The 13,500-nt window shown below is 44.7% G+C and overlaps 1 protein-coding gene across 8 annotated transcripts in view; it reads right to left on the minus strand.

Moving 5' to 3' along the window:
- The window catches only part of YEATS2 (YEATS domain containing 2), an 84,309-nt gene extending 72,501 nt beyond the window's left edge, over positions 1 to 11,808 (minus strand). For 4 of the 8 annotated variants that reach the window (XM_074264186.1, XM_074264185.1, XM_074264188.1 and 1 more), the window contains exon 1: positions 11,621 to 11,808. The gene's annotated coding sequence lies outside the window, so the exon portion shown is untranslated. Of the gene's footprint in view, positions 1 to 11,130; positions 11,348 to 11,620 lie in introns of those variants that run through there. The other 4 variants (XM_074264190.1, XM_074264182.1, XM_074264183.1 and 1 more) reach the window with 3 other exon arrangements.
- Positions 11,809 to 13,500: the final 1,692 nt, after the last annotated feature.

The raw sequence follows: 13,500 nt of genomic DNA on the forward strand, positions 1-13,500 counted from the left end.
GGTGGAAGAAAGAGAGGGGCAGACAGAAGTGACTTGCCCATAACTGCTCTGGGTCCCAGGTTGGACTGGAAGCTATTATTCCTAATGCCGGGCAAGCTCTTAACCCATCAGGCTCTCTCAAATTCCTATCCGTTTCTCATCCTTGGCGCCCTGTACATCAGGGTAGAAAAGGCACCAACCTGCATCAGCAGATGTAGCAGCTGATCACAAGGCTGATCAGTCCCTTTCCTTAACAGTGTTCTTCCTGGGACAGCAGGAAATGTTTTGCTTTCATCTTTGAATGTAGCACAGAGCCTCCTACAAAGGATCTGCTGAACACTCATTTTTATTTCTATCCATTGCCCTCAGTGAACACTAAGTCTAATCCCTTTTCCACATGACAGTTCTTCAAATTCTTGTTGATAACTGTATTGCCCACTCAAGTCTTCCTTTCTCTCCACACATGGCAAATCCTTAAGGCCCTTCCCAGCTTATTGACATCATCTTTGAACTGTGGCTGCCAAAACTTAATACAACATTCCAGCTGTGGTCAGCTCAGGGCATAAACTGCCAGGACCAGCACCTGCCCAGACCTGGACATCCTCCATGAGGTCCAACATGGCCACTGTTTAGGTGGCCATATCATAAATCTGGTGAGAGTACCCCATCAATGAAATGATATCCTTCACAGTGAGAAAGTACACAAGGGTGACCCAAATTAATCTTTCAGGTCATTTACAATCCCTGTATTTTTCTTAGAAAAAAGTGCTACATTATTTAGTACTATACCAATCAAACTTCCAAGAAACTATTGTACTGACCTAGAAAAAAGGGAGAGAACAAAAGATCAAGAAATGCAAGGGAATTAATGGAAAAAAAACCTAACTGCACCAGATTTAAAATAATATTATAAAGCAGTGGTTATCAGAACCATTTGGTGCTGGCTTAAGAAACAGAATAGCTGATCAGTGGAATAGGTTAGATTCACAGAAGAAAAAAAAAAAAACAAACCCAAACAGTCAATGACTATAGTAATCTAGTGTTTGACCAACCCAAAGACCCCAAACCCAAAGCCCAGCTTTAGGGATGAGAATTCACTATTTGACAAAAATAGCTGGGAAAATTGGAAACTAGTATGGCAAAAACTAGACACTGATGCACCCCTAACACTGTATACCAAGATAAAGTTGAAATGGGTTCATGATCTAGACATAAAGAATGATATTATAAGCAAATGAGAAAAACATAGGATAGTTTACCACTCAGATCTGTGGAGGAGGAAGGAATTTGTGACCAAAGAATTAGAAATCATTATTGATCACAAAACAGATAATTTTGATTATATTAAGTTAAAAAAGTTTTTGTACAAACAAAACTAATGCACACAAGATTAGAAGGGAAGCAATAAACTGGGAAAATTTTTTACATTCAAAGGTTCTGATAAAGGCCTCATTTCTAAAATATATAATTAACTCAAATTTATAAGAATTCAATTGATAAATGGTCAAAAGATGTGAACAGACAATTTTCAGATGAAGAAATGGAAGCTAATTCTTGTCATATGAAAAGGTGCTCCAAATCACTATTGATCAGAGAAATGCAAATTAAGACATCTCTGAGATATCATTACACATCTGTCAGATTGGCTAAGATGACAGGAAAATATAATGACGAATATTGGAGGGGATGTGGGAAAACTGAGACACTGATGCATTGTTGGTGGAGCTGTGAATGGATCCAACCATTCTGGAGAGCAATCTGGAACTCTGCCCAAAGGTCTATCAAACTGTGCATACCCCTTTGACCCAGCAGAGTTTCTACTGGGCTTATATCCCAAAGTGATCTTAAAGGAGGGAAAGGGACCCACATGTGCAAAAATGTTGGTGGCAGCCCTTTTTATAGTGGCTAGAAACTGGAAACTGAGTGGATGCCCATTTGCTGGGGAATGGCTGAATAAGTGATGGTATGTGAATGCTATGGAATATTATTGTTCTGTAAGAAACAATTAAAAAAAAAAAAAAAAAAAAAGGATGATTTCAGAGAAGTTTGGAGAGACTTATGTGAACTGATGCTGAGTGAACAGAACCAGATCATTATACACTTCAACAACAATACTGTATGAGGCTGTATTCCGATGGACATGGCTCTTCAAAGATATCATTCAAACCAGTTCCAATTGTTCAGTGATGAGGAGAGCCACTTACACCCAGGGAGAGGAATTTGGGAACTGAGTGTGTAACACAACATAGCATTTTCACTCTCTCTGTTGATGTTTGCTTGCATTTTGTTTTCCTTTTTTTTTTTTTCCTTTCTAGATCCAATTTTTCTTGTGCAGCAAGGTAACTGTATAAATATGTATACATATGTTGGATTTAACATATATTTTAACATATTTAACATTTATTGGACTACCTGCCATCTAGGGGAGGGGGGAGGGAGGGAAAAATTTGGAACAGAAAGGTTTACAAGGGTCAATGTTGAAAAATTACCCTTGCATGTTTTGTAAATAAAAAAGCTTAAGGAAAAAACAAACAAACAAACAAACAAACAAAACCCTGCTTCAAAGCCACAAATCCCCAACCTGAATTTCTGAAGTTTATTTTCTCGAATCCAATTCAAACACTTTGCAATCCCCATAATATGGCCCAACATTGGAATGTTAGTTATCCCTTTCAATTTTCTACAATCTTCAAATGGGGGAAGTATTCCTGAGAAATCTCCTAGCTACTTAAGTAAATTGGGTTCCCAAGCCACATCCTGAAATCCTACACTGACTAGATTCTGAACCTTAGGGAAAACCCGCCCCTACAGCTTCTAAGAGGCACTTCAGTAAGTAAAAAAAACCTCAATTTTGAAGAAACAGTTCAGGGCCTCCTCTGCAAGGCCCAACTAAAAGTCAGAAAGCTCTCCAATGACTGAGTCTAATTTTGTCTTTCCTTTTCAAGTCAACAATGTGAGAAAAAGACAGCACCTTTTTTTTTTTTTTTTTTTTTTTGACAGTACTTTTAATAAACATTTAAAAAGCCTCTGGGAGATGCCTGGTGAATCCATTATAAGACATAGAACTTACAGCTCCTTTAGCCTCTCTCCACGCAAAACTGAAGAGATATTGCTCCTTCAAAAGCAATTATTATTATTATTTTTTGCTGAGGCAATTGGGATTAAATGACTTGCCCAGGGTCACACAGCTAGGAAATGTTAAATGTCTGAGATCAGATTTGAACTCAGGTTCTCCTGATTTCAGGGCTGGTGCTCTATCCACTGCACCATGTAACTGCCCCTCAAATGCAAATTTTGCAAGAGATCATATAATCCGACCTAGGAGTAACATAGAGACAAGCTGAGGGGTGATTACAGATTGCCCCAATTAGTAACAAAACAAGATAGTGTCAAGTACATACGGCTGATCTTCTATGGAGGATTTATAGAACAACTCCCCTCCTTTTACAGTCACACACCTAAAAAAAAACCCATATACATTGACTGCCTCCACTTTTTCACCTCCCTTTTCACACTAGCTATCAAAGTCACCAAGGAACAGAATCTGCTTTCTCCAGGGTCACTGGGGATCTCTCAATGGCTAAGTCCAATGACCTTTCCTCAGTTCTAAACCTTCTTCACCTGTTATGTCTGACATGATCAATCACTACCTCCTTTTTCATCTTCCCTCCCTGGGTTTTTGAGACACTGCCTGTATGTTCACAATTTCTTTGAAATGATCATCATCCACAGCTTAATCTTCTTACAAATAAATGAGTATGTATGCATATAGATATGTGTATGTCAAGGCATTATTTATTTATTTAGCTCTGCCAGGGCCCTTTCTTCTTATCTCTTTTTACTCTAGCAAGGTGATCTCATGAGCCCTTCCAAGGGTTCAACTATCTCTGTGAAAATGATTCACAAGTTGTGAATGGGATCTAAACATTCTAGAGAGCAATTTGGAACTAGCCCAAAGATCTATCAAACTGTGGATTCCCTTTGATTCAGCAGTGTCTACTGGGTCTGTTATCCCACAGAGATCAAAAAAAGGGAAAGGGACAAAAATGCTTGTAGCAGTCATTTTTGTAGTGGTAAGGAGCTGGAAACTGAGCGAATGCCCTTCAATTGGAGAATGGCTAAATAAGACAGGATATATGAATGCTATGCAATATTACTATTCTATAAGAAATGATCAGCAGGCTGATTTCAGAAAAGCCTGGAAAGACTTACAGGAACTGATGCTAAATTAAATGAGCAGAACCAGAAGATCACTGTACAGCAACAAGATTATGCAATGATCAATTCTGATGGATGTGGCTCTTTGCAACAATGAGATGATTCAGGTCAATTCCAATAGACTTGTGATGGAGAGAGCCATCTGCATCCAGAGAGGGGACTGTGGAGGCCGAATGTGGATCACAATATGCTATTTTCACCTTTTTTTGGTTGTTGTTTGCTTGTTTTTTTCTTATTTTTTTCCCCTTGTGATCTGATTTAGCTTGCACAACTTGACAAATATGGAAATATATTTTAAAAGACTGCACATATTTAACATAGATCAGACTGCTTGCTGTCTTAAGGAGGGAGAAAAATTTTGGAACACAAAGGCTTACAAAAATGAATGTTGAAAACTATATTTACATGTAGTTGGAAAAATAAAATGCTACTGAGGGGAAAAAAAGAAAGGAAATGACTTACAAATTTATATATCCAGCCATCCAGCCACACATTTTCAAATGCCTACTGGACATTTCCAGCTTGATATTACAGACACAGACACACACAGTCTTTGGGTTAAAGGGTGTACTCTTCTTTCAATCAACTGAATCTGTACCCACAGAGTCACTCTTGACTCATCTCCTTCCAGTTCCCCCTGTTGATTATATGTCAACATCTCTCCTGTCTCTCCCTTTCTCCACTCAGAACTCTCATCTGGACAACTGCAATTCTCTCCTAAACATGATCCTTCCTAATACTATGCCTTCTTCCCAGTCCAACCTCGGAAATGCCAAATTAATAATCCTGGAGCACAGAGCTGCCCATGGTCACTGCCCTGCCTACAAAGCTCCAGCTGCCTCAAGCACAAAATCCCAATTGCTGCTGAAAGCCCTTCACGTTCTGGCCAAACTGGCTGTTCCTCTGTGCCTTCACTTGGACTGTTCTGTTCATAGTTGAGCCTACAGGAGGCCCTTCCTGCTCCCCGCAATAATCATTCTGCCTTTATTACGTGTATCTGTTATTTCTTCTTAACTCAATGCAAACTTCTTGAGGGCAGAAGCTGTTTCCCTTTTGGCTGAATGTCCCCAGGGCTTAGCCACACTACCTGGCACAAAGGAGATGCCTAATAAATGCTTGCTGACTGATGGAGGGAACAAAGAAAAAGCTCCCAAAAGAAGAGCCAGAAGGGACCTCCGAAGCTCTCTAGCCCAAGGCCTTCCAGTTAGCAGTGCAGAGACACCAACTTGTCCCAGGCTCACAAAGGTTCCCAGCAGGCTTTGAAGCTGGTCCTCTGACTCTGGAGTCAGAGTTTCCTCACTGCTGGCCATTTGTAATAAGCTAAAGCAATTTTCTAGAAGGTGAAGAAGTGTTGTTCTTAGCACCTCCACCCCACCTCATTTTTCTGCTCTTGTGTCACTGTAGATGGGGAAGCAGACCAGACTTCGAAGGCCTACGAACAGCTTTTAAATTTTGGCTTCCTGAGCTGCTATGGCCAAAGAATTCATCACCTTCTGGCCAGGAGGAGAACAGTACAAATCTCCCTGCTTAGGGAGGCTGGTCATTCAAGAGAAATCTCAAGCAAAGGTCAAACTCCCCCTCGAAGACACTCTGGCAAGGCAGAACCTGCTTGAGCATAGGGAATCCAGGCACAACCTGACCAGTGTGAGAGATGAGTGTTATTGGCAGGAATGATACTGGCAGAAACGAGCTCGTAAATAAGGCTGGGAAAATATAAGAATGAAAAAATGCTTAGCCCAGTTCCTAGCAGGTATTTAATAATTATTTCCTTCCTAATAGGTATATGTATCTACATGTCTGTATACATAAGTATAGGCATAAGATCAAAAACCAAAAGATGCAAACAGTGCTCAAAAGACAAACTGCAAACTGTTAATGACAATATGAAAGAATGCCACAGATGAGAGAAATACAAATTAAAACAACCCTGAAATTTTACTCACATTCAGCAAATTAGCAGAGGTGACAAAAGATAGAAATAATCCATTTTGAAGGGTTGGGGCAAACTGGTGCGCTGTTAGTGCAGCTCTAAGTCAGTACAATCATTCTGGGAAGCAGGTGGAATTATGCAAAGAAATTACAAAAATATCTCCATCTTGAGACAGAAATTCTACTATTATGCACATATACTCCTTCCCCAGGAAGTCTACCCATACACTATGCTATAGCAGCTCTTATTTTTAGGGAGAAAGAATGGGGAGCAATCACTTTCCCATCTAGTGAAGACTAACTAAACAAACCATAGGATATGAGAATGAGAAAATATTCCTGTGCTATGAAAAATAACAAGTAATGATGAAATATGGAAAAGCCTGGAAAATTACATGAACTGATATACAGTCAAGTAAGCAGAACCAAGAAAACAAAAGATACAATGACCATGACAATGTAAATGAAAATAACAACCAAAATCAACTGAATGTGAATGTTATAAAATTACAAAGAACAAGCATGACCCCAAAGAAGAGATATGCAAAGACACCTTCCCCTCACTCCTTTGCACCGATGTGGGCCCAAGGGGTTCAATTAATATAAATAAATGATTTAATTATATTATATATAATATAAACTATACATTCTATATATACATCATTTAAATAAATAAATGTGCATATGTGCAGGTACATAATACATATACTTTTTTCTCATACATTTTTGATATACTGATGGATTATGATTTTCTTTCTTTTTTTCCTGAGGCTGGGATTAAGTGACTTGCCCAGGGTCACACAGCTAGGAAGTGTTAAGTGTCTGAGGTCAGATTTGAACTCGGATCCTCCTGAATCAGGGCTGGTGCTCTATCCACTGTGGCACCTAGCTGCCCCATCTTCCTTTTTCTTTAAAACAAAAAAACAAAAAAAACCCCAAACAAACAAACCTCCAATTCGCAATTTTGCCCAAAGTACCATAAACTGTGCCTACCCTTTGATCCAGCAGTGTCTCTACTGAGCCTGTATCCCAAAGACTTCCTAAAGGAGAGAAAGGGACCCACATGTCAAAAATGTTTGTGGCAGCCCTGTTTGTAGTGGCAAGAAACTGGAAACTGAGTGGATGCCCATCAGTTCCGGAAATGGCCAAAAAAGTGATGGCATATGAATGTTATGGAATATTATTGTTCTACAAGAAATGACCAGCAGCATTATTTCAGAGAGACCTGAAAAGACTTACATGAACTGATGCTAAGTGAAATGAGCAGAACCAGGAGATCATTGTATACAGCAACAAGATTATGTAATGCTCAACTGGATTGGGATTTGACTCTTTTCAACAATGAGGTGATTCAAGCCAATTTCAATAGACTTGGGATGGAGAGAGCCATCTGCATCCAGAAAGAGGGCTGTGGGGGCTGAATGTGGATCACAAGAGAGTATTTTCACCTTTTTTTGTTGCTGTTTGCTTGCTTTTTTTGTGTGTGTCATTTTTTTTCTTTTTGATTTTATTTTTCTTGAGAAGCATGATAAATGTAGAAATATGTTTAGAAGAATTGTACATGTTTAATCTACATTGAATTATTTGCTGTCTAGAGAGAGAGGGGAAAAAAAGTGGAACAAGGTTTTTTGCAAAGGTGAATGCTGAAAACCATTTTTGAATGTATTTTGCAAAATAAAAAGCTATTATAAAAAATACTCTTACATGAATGATTCTCTGGGAAAAGGGGAGAAATGAGGAAATTAAAACAAAAAATATCAATGATAATTTATTTTTTTAAATACATAGGAATTAAATATATATATATATTACCCAAAGTATCTATCTAAAATCAAGAGTAAATATTATTTACACTGGAGAATCATGAAAAGTGTTTCCAATAACATCAACAGAGAGGGAAATTCTCCCACCTCTATTACCTTAGAGGTTACCTAGAGAATTAGAGAAATTACCTAGCTGCAGCAAAAATAAAAAGAATTTAATGAATAAGCATAGCAAAGAGGAGGCAAAATGATCACCAAGCACTGACAAAATAATTGTCTCAGTGAACTCAAAATCTGAGACATCTCTGGCTACAGAGATGGTACCAAAAAAAGCCACAAACTCATCAGCATTTCTGTTTGTTATTAACAAACCACAGGAAGAAATTCCATTTAACATTAAATATTTAGGATTTAACCTAGAACACACAAGTATAATTTTAAAAGTTTTAAAATAAATGTTAAGACAACTTAAATAATTGGAAAAACATTCAATTGTCAAGGCTTTGCCACACCAAAGCAGTAAAAATAATGACAATAAAAATTAAAGCTTTAACGTTAGGCCAGTGAAATTGCCAAAAGTGTACTTTACAGCATTTGACAAAATAATAATAAAATGCTTTCAGAGGAATAAAATTTCAAGAAAATAAAGGAATCTAATGGATTAAAAAGTAGGAATGAACATAAGTTAGTAATTCTACATTTTACACTCTAGAACTGGTAGTTATCAAAACTAATATTGGATAAAAAGAGATCAATAGAGGAGATGGCATAAATAAGGTTTGGAAATAGAAGTCCACTCAATGTTCAAAATACTCAAGACCCCCAATAACTAGGGAAGAGACTAAGAAAGCTGTACTTTCTTCTCTCCCTAAAAATGAAAAGTTAAATTTAGCAGCTTTTAAGTAAACTAATATAAAAACTTGCATGGTAAAAAATAAAGAGAGTGGAAGCTTACATGTAAATAGGAACGTAGAATAGGAAAATAGATAATAGAATAGAAAATGTAGATAGGAAAAAATTCATCACCGGACATTGAATAGAAATGGACAATCTTAATTATATAAGATTTAAAAGCTTTCAAAAGAGAAATGATGTTGCTGGAACTAGAAAATACAGACTGAGAAAAATCTCTAATAAAAGTGTGATACTAAGGATTTATATGAAATTGATAGATAATACAAGTAATTTTCCAAATAAAATATGGCAACTATCAATAATCACCTGAAAAATATCCAAAACTACTAATAGCAAAAGAAGTTCTCAATTAAAACGCCTCCCCTAAAGTGCCACCGAATGCTGATCAAGGTGACAACGCTAAGAAATGGAAACTTATTACTGGTCAGACGGGGGAAGCAATGGCTAGCTTCAACTGGGGGAAAGCTGAAATGATGGAAGGAAGGTAAGGGAATTGTTTATACCGCAGTCTCAGAAATCCCATCACTACAATCATATCCCAAGGAAATGACTGGCAAGTAAAAGAACAAGTATTTTTTGAGCACCTACTCTGTGCCAGGCATGTGTTAAACGCTTTGCACACGTTATCTTATCTGAAGTTCAGAAGGAGCGGGTGAGGATTTGCATTATTTTATTAGACATCCTGGGAGAGTGTGTTATTCTCTCCGTTTTACAGGTGAGTTTAGCTGAGCCAACAAGGAATTCAAAAGAGGATAAGAAAATACCGGGGACCTGACATAAAACTAAATAAACAGAACCAAAAGAACACTTTTTTCTAGATGTTAAAAGAAATCAAAGCCCGAGTAACTGAAGGCCAAATGAAGGTCCCAGAGAAGAGACGACAATGCCCGGCCCTCAGTGGGACCAGAAGAACATCACTCCCGCTAGTAAGAGTGTAAAGTCAATGCCGACAAGCCCCGACCTTCTGACTCAGTACATCTCAAAGTCTCCAAAAACCAAAACGAAAGAGTCTCCAAAGGGACCGTGGGAGCCCGAGCTGTGGGACTTTAGGAGAGTCCCCAGCTCAGTTTTGGCAACGTCTCCTCGGACATCCCAGGAGAGGGCCTGGGCCCAAGGTCAGTGAGACCAGGTGGTGCGGACGCTGGATTCGTGTGCATCGCACAGGAGCCTCTAAAGGAGGCCCAGGACGAGGGAGGGCGGCCGAGGAGCCGAGGGTCCGGAATCCCCGAAGCCCCCGAGCCAGGGTCTCCAGAAGAGCATGGCCAGCAGGAGTCCCTGCTTCAGGAAGGGAGAGTAAGAGGGAGCTGAAGATCACCGGGGTCCGTGGGCATCAGGCTACACAGACAGGCCGGAGCCAGGTGGGAGGTGAAAGGGCGGGAGGAGACAAGGGAGATTATCCACAGAGCAAGTAGAGGCACAGCTCCTGGTAACTTACTATATCTAGAGCTAGCCCAACATTTTCCAAATCTGAAACCTGCAAATAAAGAGGGGCTGGCCCTGCACTACGTCCCATCTCGTGCACTCCGGTATCTGGGGAGACACCGGGACCTGTGGAACCTCCGCCATATAGTGTAGTACACGCGTTACACGTGACGCGCTTTAACTATAAAGAGCATGTCTAGGTACAGAGTCATAAAAGCCCCCATTCAAATCCAGGGTCCCTATACTGAAGCTCCTCTGAATCTCTCCCCTCCCCCCACTCTTCAAAGTGAGCCCTTGGGAAATAGCTGTTGAATGAAGAAAAAATGCACTTTCAGGTACAGAAACCTCAGCAAGACCCGCTGGGCGCGGGGGTGACGCTGCCCGGAGAAAGCCCCCCGGGATTCAGAGCCCACATCTTTGGGGCGCAGGCCGCCCATGGGGGGAGGGGAGAGTCTGACCCCTGAGCCTGCCCCCCGAGTTCTGCACCCCCGGGCACCCCAAGGTGGGGAAGCTGAATCTGAGCACAGCGCATAGGGGGGGAGGGGGCCCTCCTCGGCGGGTGGTCCACACGCGCCTCCTCCTCAGGACCTCCCGGCCAGGGAGTGCAGCGGGGAGCCCTCCTTCAGGGCCAGCGCCCGCCAGGCTGCTGCCCTTCCTCCGCTGTAAAAGGGGGCCTTACCTTAGGGTGCAGATAGTAAGAGATGGATGAGTGACAATCACACAGGGCCCCAGGCTGCCCTTCACGCGCTCTCGTGTGGGCTAAGCCTCCCTGAGGAATATTATCCCATGTTTCCAGGAGGAAACTGAGGCACAGATCACTGACCAGCCCAAAGTCAGCGACTACCGGATCCCGGGTGCCCGCCAGCCCCGCACCCACGCAAGCCCCGCCTCCTCTCTAACTTACTTTCCTCCTCCGGGGCCTCAGTTTCCCCTTCTGTAAGAGGTGGAACCTCTGGGCTCCAGGCTAAGGACCCAGCCCACGAGCGCCTGCCTTCGGGGAGCTTACCTTCTAGTGGCAGGGGAGGGGTCACGGCACTAAACACGGGCACGCTCCCCAAGAACGCACGAATACCGGGACCTCCCGCCCCCAGCCCCGCCTCCCGGAGGAAGGGGGGAGGGGCGCACGCCGCGCACGCGCACACGCTTGCCCTCCCCCTCCGCCCGGACAATGGCTCCCGCGGGAGGGCGCGCGCGCGCACAGGAGCAGGAGCACGCGCCTCCGCCCCCCACGCACGCGCAAAAGTCAGAGAAGAGCACGCGTCACGGAGGCCCCCTCCATCTCTCTCCCCCCCCCGCCAGCGCACGCACCCCCTCACCCCCTTCTATTCTCCCGTCACGACCCCCAAGCCCCAGGTCCCAAGTTCCCGCGTGCTCTCCCCACTCAGGGTACTCACCCGTCGACGAGCCCGGGGCCGGAACCCCGCGGCTGCAACCCGGCAGACACAGGACGGCGAAGCTGCCTAGACCACGCCCCGCCACGAGGCCCCCTGCTCGGCGCGGCGCCCGACGGGAAACGGACTGCGCCGCTTGGCCCGGCCCGGCCCGGCCCAGCCCAGCCCAGCCCGCTTCAGACGTCACGCACGCGGAGAAGCGCGCGCTCGGCGGCGGCGGCGTCGGAGGCGCTCGCGCCCCCCAGGGGGCGGGGCCGGACTGGAGGAGGCGCGAGAAGCGGGGAGGAGGGGGAGAGCTGTGAGAGCGCGAGCGAGCGCGGCGGCCTCCAGGGCCCGGCAGGGGGCGCCGCAGCGTGAGGTTGGGCGGGCGGGGCCCAGGCCCTCGTTTTACTTGGGAAACTGAGGCTCCAGGGCCACTGCGGCGTGCATTTATTAAGCGCCTGTTGGGTGCGGGGCGCTCTGCACAGGCCCTCCCTCAGTCAGGAGGATGACTGGATGAAGCATTTATTAAATGCCTACTGTGTGCTAGGCCAAAGACAGCCCCTGCCCTCAAAGAGAACATACTCGAATATTTGGCAGTAGGTGAGCAGCTGTACCAGGGGAAGGGGTACCAACCTGTGCCCCTAGCTGGGACTCCTGGCAAGTGGCTGGGGTTCCCCTCTCCTTCATCCCGTCTGCCCGGGCCACGCCCGGGCCACGCCCGGGCCACAGAAGGACTTCTCAGAAGCCCCAGGGACCCAAGCAGCCCCTCTTGTCTCATCTGGACTGTTCCCCCCACTCCCAGTCTTCCCCCTCCTCTCTCCTCCCCCACGTGGGGCCCGTGGTTGTTCTCATGATGTCTCCTCTCCAAGCCAGACACTGGGCACTGTCCTGGAACACAGTTGGTGCCTAATTAATGCTGCTTGATTTTGCAAGTTGCAAGTCCTGATGGCACAGTTCCATGCAAGAAAGGACAGAATGTGGCACAAGCCATGTCAAGTTAGCCAATAAGGGGGTTCTGCCAGTCTGTGAGGGGGCACCGACCTCATAAAGTCTAAGGATTTGTGGGGGTTCTTATCCGGACCAAGCCTTGGGGGAAGGGGGGGTTCATGCCTGGGTTTAGCACCGGAAGGAGCCTCATGAGATGCTGGGAGTCCAGGCCAGTCTTTCAGTGGGGGCCTGGACACAGAGATGGGCCCTCTGCTCTCACCATCTGTCCTGCGCCCTGCCAACGCTCACTCACTCACCCAGTGGCCCCCACAGAGGCCCACCTAGACCTCGGGGCCCAGAACTGGCCCTGGACTCGCAGCCTGGTGATAATCAGGTGGCTGAGTGCTGGGGGGACCAGTCCGGCTCTTTATCCCGTTCACTCATGTTCAGTATCAGAACCCCCCATGACCCAATCAGGAGGCCGAGAAGGCGGAAAGACCGCCATCACCACAGACTCCCCCCTCTTTCTTTACCTTTTTGCCCACCCCCAAGAGCCCATCCAGTCTTGTTTTCCTGCTTAAGGGTTCACTGGGAGACAGCACCCCACAGCCAGACATGGTACCCCCAAACCAGAAGACGGCCCCCCCCATAGCTGGGAGATGGTACCTCACAGCCAGACACAATACCCCACAACCAGGAGACAGCATCCACAGCCATGTCCTTTTATGTGACATGGAGACCGCTGGGCTTGCCCTCTGCCTCTGGCCAGGTCCTTTAGGCCTCACCTTTTGGCCTGCAGATCCCCAGCACTTCCCTCCCTCCCTGTCCCACAGCTGAACTTTGCTCTCGGTATTGGCCACCCAGTAGACAATGGCTTCCCAGAGTTAACACTAGCCTCCCCTCTAATTCCCCAAATACCTCCCTGTCCTCTCTTCCTCTTCACTTTCTCCTCTCAAGACTTTCATTCCTTCAGT

Source organism: Sminthopsis crassicaudata, chromosome 4, assembly GCF_048593235.1.
Source record: "Sminthopsis crassicaudata isolate SCR6 chromosome 4, ASM4859323v1, whole genome shotgun sequence".
Classification (NCBI taxonomy): domain Eukaryota; kingdom Metazoa; phylum Chordata; class Mammalia; order Dasyuromorphia; family Dasyuridae; genus Sminthopsis; species Sminthopsis crassicaudata.